The 6000-nt window shown below is 34.4% G+C and overlaps 1 long non-coding RNA gene across 1 annotated transcript; it reads left to right on the forward strand.

Moving 5' to 3' along the window:
* The first annotated feature begins 2658 nt into the window (after positions 1-2658).
* LOC128551172 (uncharacterized) lies at positions 2659-3898 on the forward strand. The gene is made up of 2 exons (XR_008368666.1): positions 2659-2739; positions 3292-3898. It is a non-coding gene; the product is annotated as an uncharacterized LOC128551172 (long non-coding RNA).
* Positions 3899-6000: the final 2102 nt, after the last annotated feature.

Below are 6000 nucleotides of genomic sequence, written 5' to 3' on the forward strand. Positions count from 1 at the left end.
ATGGTGCGGCTCATATGTACCCCATTTCGATACGTAATGACCTTACAAAAAGTTAAGGCTTGAGATCGTCCTCTCAACCCGGCATCAAAGATAATTTGTTAACATCAAAAATTGTTCCCAGACATCAAAGTCAGAATTGACGACACTCCTTCGGCATTGAATACGTTCCTTGAAAACACAGTTCGTAAGATGTATTTTCAAAATCTTAGAAGTTGTCATTATTCAACTTTATGTTGACATAGTTTTAACTTCTTTTAATGCAATCATAGAGAGGTTTTTGTCCACTTTGATAAAATTTTGTTTGCGTTGGAATTTTCCATGCATTATTTATGAGATAAATGAATTTGAGCCGCGCCATGAGAAAACCAACATAATGCATTTGCTACCAGCATGGATCCAGACCAGCCTGCGCATCCGCGCAGTCTAGTCAGGATCCATGCTGTTCGCTAAACGGTTTCTCTAATTGCAATAGACTTTGAAAGCGAACAGCATGGATCCTGACCAGACTGCACGGATGCGCAGGCTGGTCTGGATCCATGCTGGTCGCAAATACACTATGTTGCTTTTCTCATGGTGCGGCTCAGATAAGCTTTAAGACGGATTACGACATTTAAGTTTTTTAAGTATTTGTTTCCTCTTAAGCTCTCCTTATGAAGAAAAACATAAAAACAAATAAATGTGCAGCAAGTATAATATCTGTAATTTTGATAATAAGAATTGAGTGGTATTTGTACTATTAAAGTAACATGTTTTAGTGCTATGACTTTAAGACTTTAATGTATAGTTAAATACTTCCCCCCCCCCCCCCCCCCCCTCTCCCACCACCACCACCCAGCTTTCTTCCGGCAAGCTGCTTTAAGAAGAACTGTGTACTCCGGATAGAAAAAGAAATTTAGAAAAAGTTCCCGCGTATGCATGGGAAAATACACATAAAACGAACAGTGACTTTTATTAAAACTGTTGTCTCCCCTGTTCTGACCAAATGCGCAGAGTAACCAATTCTTTAAGCGATCAAGATTAATAATATGACACGCTTAGGCATTTACACGTGTGCATGCAATAGAATATCTTAATGGAAAGTCGAAATGAAAAGTTACTCCTGAAAAAATAACATCACTACTCAGCTTTACTTATTTTCAAAATACTTTTTGCGTATTTTACAAATTTACTTATAGTATATATAGTACAAACAGTATGAAGTGCTGTTTAAAATTTATCAAATGTTTCATTTCAAGAGAAACTGTGTCTGTGTATATCTGACTATATTAGTACATAATTTGTGCATTTCAGCGTTCCTCGGTGCATTTGAGGAATCCAAATATACACGTTCCATTTGCATTTGAGCAATTTCCATCTTGAAAGGGGCGGCACAGAAGGTTTATATATGCTGCTTTACAAAGCAAACGAAATGGAACATATATACGGAAAGTTTTAAATAAAATACCAAATATCAACGCATATTACTATTTTATTTTAATTAAATTTCTAAATTTTATTATTTAACCGAAAATTATACAATGTTATTGCAATAATAACTTTATTTATTACCTCCCTTCTATATTTTGTTTTCCTATTTTATTGAGAGAAAAAAAAATGACAGAAATGAAAAGAATGAAAATAACATAAAATGAACAAAAAGGGGAGCGCTGGTCTAGTAGTTAAGGTGTCGGCCGCTCAACCCAGGGGTCGTGGAGGTTCGAGCCCCACTGGGATCACGACCATGACTTCTCTGATCTCATATAACACCAGTACTAGTTTTACCAGGAAGCGGACTCGAGTGGTTCAAATAAGATTAAAGCTTACATCACAATCGTATAAACTAAAATAAACAATAAAAGAAAATGTGAACGTAAAAGTGCCTACGCGAATTGAGCTAAACACAATGATATTGGAGTATGTATTTATTGATTAGCTACCCTCTATTAATAAAGAATTTACTTACTTACTTACTTACTTACTTACTTACTTGCTTGCTTGCTTGCTTCCTTCCTTCCTTGTTGGCAAGCTTCCTTGCTTGCTTGCTTGCTTCCTTCATTCCTTCCTTACTTACTAACTTACTTACTTACTTGCCTACTTACTTACTTTACTTATTTATTTACTTACTTACTTACTTACTTACTTACTTACTTACTTACTGCTATTTTTCTTATGAGTCGTATTATAGAAATGCATAAATTTTCTATTCTGTTCTGTTCTGTTCAATTCTATAAAGTGTTAAAACGGACTCGTTCACACAATTTATGCGATTTTTCAAGTCAGAAATCAATAGAATTTGGCATATGTGTAAATAACCACTGGTACAGGATTTATTGACTTATCATATTTGCAAGATATCCTGATACATTACTAAACATATTCAATCGTAAAACATCGGGTATTTCCGTATTCTCCGGTTAATAGTCTACTGCGGAGAATAAAGGCATAGGTGTTCAGATGCGGAAGGGGACGAACCGTTGCAGTGCTTTTGAAATCATAGGGAAAAGCAACTTTTTTTTGCTTTATCATCAATGTATCTTGCTTTATTTCAACTCACTTTACCATTCTGTAAATGTGATATAGATATCCAGTCTATGCCACACTTTGCACAAATGGACATGTTGAAAATTTTCACCCAAACTATTGGCGAGTAGCTTTAAGTTTATAAAAGTCGTACCTACAGGGGTGGTATAGTACGTCATCAACAGGTGCGCGCAACACTTCCCGATGCGGCTTTTTTTTATGTCAAAACACCTCGATTCGGTGAGTAAACTTGCGATTATTTCATTGGTAACAAATAGATTTGGAAATGACATATAGTCTAAAGTACCCGCATGTGTCTCTAGTTTATCACTGACGTTTGCATTTTTCAAGAAAGTCTTCCGTTTAAGTGAACATTCGAGCACAATGCTCTTCATGGAAACACTTCCCCATTCACCACACCATATTATATCGCATAAGAAGAGTTTTCATGCATTTCTAATGACTAAATGCCTTGACGGGTGTTCTTTTATGGCAAACAGAGGTCAGTGATACCTTAATTAATTATTGGAATCTATAGTTTCAAAGAAATCAGTAATATAAAATTTCGCCTTCCCGGTTCACCAGGTAAAACGATGCACTTCCCGGCTCACCGCCCGTGTGGCATCGTGTTGACTTAATTATATGTAGCCTTTCAATTTATTTTGACGCATGGTACTTCGGTTGTCATACCAGCAAAACTAGTATTTAGCAATGAACGTTTATGTCAGTAAAAACAGTGTTTAATTTACTTTCTAGGGCTATATTATGACAGATTTACTCTTTCTTTTTCAGATCACAACAGAAACACCTGAGATATTCTGTTTATCAGAATTAAATTATGAAGCTAAACACTTGGGGTTCAGCAGTATGATATCCGTAGACAGATGAACATAAACTGCATATAGTAATTCATGCATTTCTCAGGAATAAAATGACACGTCAAAATAATCAGAATTGTAAAAAGAACAATACCCGCTTGTTGAGGATGTTTGTGAAAAAGTCAGAAATGAAGACCACAAAAGTAGTCGTTGTTTGAGGTTCACTCACTGGCAATATGTGCAGACACCGTTTGAAACAGCTCACTGTTACGTGTGACCACTACCGTACAATATTTAGCCATGAACAGCTTTTGTAGACGGAATTTAATGTGATTTTGCGTGACTTTAAACAATTGTGATTTTTTATTGAAACATGTTTTGTTTTGTCTGTCTGTGTTACAGAGTCTTGTCAGTGCCTCTCCTTTCTTCTAAATAACATTTGACAGATTTTGATGAAAGGCAACAGCAGTATTAAACTTTGTATGAAATGTAGTTGACACTAATGCGCATAACGGGTAAAACACAACAATGTAAATATTCTTGTTATCTCTATGTTTCGGTCAATAAACGTTCACAGATTATACTACAATGTCACTTTATCAAGTTTTGTGTGTTTTTAATGAAATTTCTGAGTTATAATTAGTGTAGTTGCGCAAAACCTCGACATTTTCCAGTTTAATGGTTTCAAGAGTTATCATATTCTGATTTTTGTTGATTTTGAAGTTTAGGCAGTGCATCTTCACTTCACGTCTTTCTGTCGTGTCTGAATATTTCCAGTTGTTGAGAATATGTGACATAGAGATGTACACTGCTTCTTGATTGAAGAAAATTAAAGCATACAATGTGGAAAGAATTTGTCAGATATGCGATGTTAATGAAACTTAAGGTGAATTTCATTTTTTTAAATGCTGAGTTATAAAGAATTACGTCCAAAGTTAAAGAAACGTTTTCATTATACTCGTATTTATAAGTGTGTATAAAATTTAGAATTGCTACAATCAAGATATAAATCTACTTTGTTGATTTGTGTAAATATATAACAATAGCTGATAAAAGGAAGATGTTGCTATGTCTTGAAAGTGTATGTGCGTATGTTTATGTCACAACGGCTTCCACTGTGTAAGGGTTTAAATAAAAAATCAGTAAAATTTCCTATTTTAAATAATCTTTTATACAACAACATTTTCAACAACTAAACAGTTTAAGAAAAGCAAAATAATTTACATTGCAAGTAAAATTGTTCTACCACTGTTCAAGCTCACTTCGAGTTTTAACATGTAATTGGGTGCACTAAGATTTGCAAGCAAAATCTGAACATTAGTAAAATGTTAAATCCTCAACCGCTTTCTAGTGTAGATTCAATGTCCCATTCTACTACGTGGTAATTATAATTCGGTTGTAGTCACTCTTGGTCTTTCCCTGCGCACATCTAAAACTCCTTAATAAGAACATTTCGTTGGCGCGATACAGTAATTTCTCATTTTTTCCCGAGCAATTGTGATGATCACGTGGCCCTGAAACGTTAAACAAAACTAAATAGTAGCATATCATTAAAAACTAAACTGCATTGGTGCGACTTTATACCTTTAAAAATATATTGAAAGGTTGCTACTTTAAAAATCAGCACATGATAATAATTTAACTATATAATTTTGCTTTACTTAGCATATTATCAATGCATATTCTTATTTGTCTCATCGAGTCTTGCCTTGAACTCAAGTTCGGAATCAAAGCCATCATACTCAACTATTTTCGATGACACGCCATAAATAGTTATCATGAAAAAATAATTAGAGTAACAAGTTAACTAATGGTTTCCAAAATACTTTCTATTTATATTATACTTTCTATTTATATTATCATGTGTCGAAGTGTACACTATACACCTTATTAAGGTTTATCTATTGTAACATTATTGAAATTAAATCAGTTATTTATATCCATACCTTCAAACAGCAACCGACATAGTCGTGACAAAGTTTGGTACGGAGACCTAGCTGAGCGTTGAAATCCTTGTCTGGGGTAATTCCGTTAGAGGATGTTCTCCACTTCTCAAATATTATGTCGTACAGCTTTTGGAAAATATAATATGTCAATAATGTCTTGCATGCCGATCACTCAGCAATCCTTTTTAACATATATTGACAATTCCATTGATGCAAACTAGAAGTTTTGTTTCCTTTTTCATCTTTCATGTACCTAAAATAACAAATATAAGGACATGATAGAACATAATTATATCATACATATGCATGTTTATAGTATACAACATATGTTCAAGATATGCCTCGTTCTTTCAATATTATCTTCAAATGCTTAAATGAAGTTTACAGACCATCTAGTGCAAGCACTCTAACAATTAGTTATTCGAATTAATAGAACTTCCAGGCAAGTGTGATCACATTTACATGAGCACCAGCCCGATGTTAGTCATGCTGGAAATTGGTGAGCCGGGAAGGACATCAATTCAGTTGGTGAATCGGGAAGGCGAAATTTTAGTTTACTGATTTTTCGGAAAGTTTAGATTCCAATGAGTAATCAAGGTATCACTGACATTTGTTTACCATAAAAGAACACCCGTCAATGCTTGGATTTATCAGAAATGCATGTAAACTCTTGTTATGCGACATAATATGGTGTGGTGAATAGGGAAGTGTTTCCATGAAGTGCATTGTGCACGAAT

This window comes from Mercenaria mercenaria, chromosome 19, assembly GCF_021730395.1.
Source record: "Mercenaria mercenaria strain notata chromosome 19, MADL_Memer_1, whole genome shotgun sequence".
Taxonomy (NCBI): Eukaryota; Metazoa; Mollusca; class Bivalvia; order Venerida; family Veneridae; genus Mercenaria; species Mercenaria mercenaria.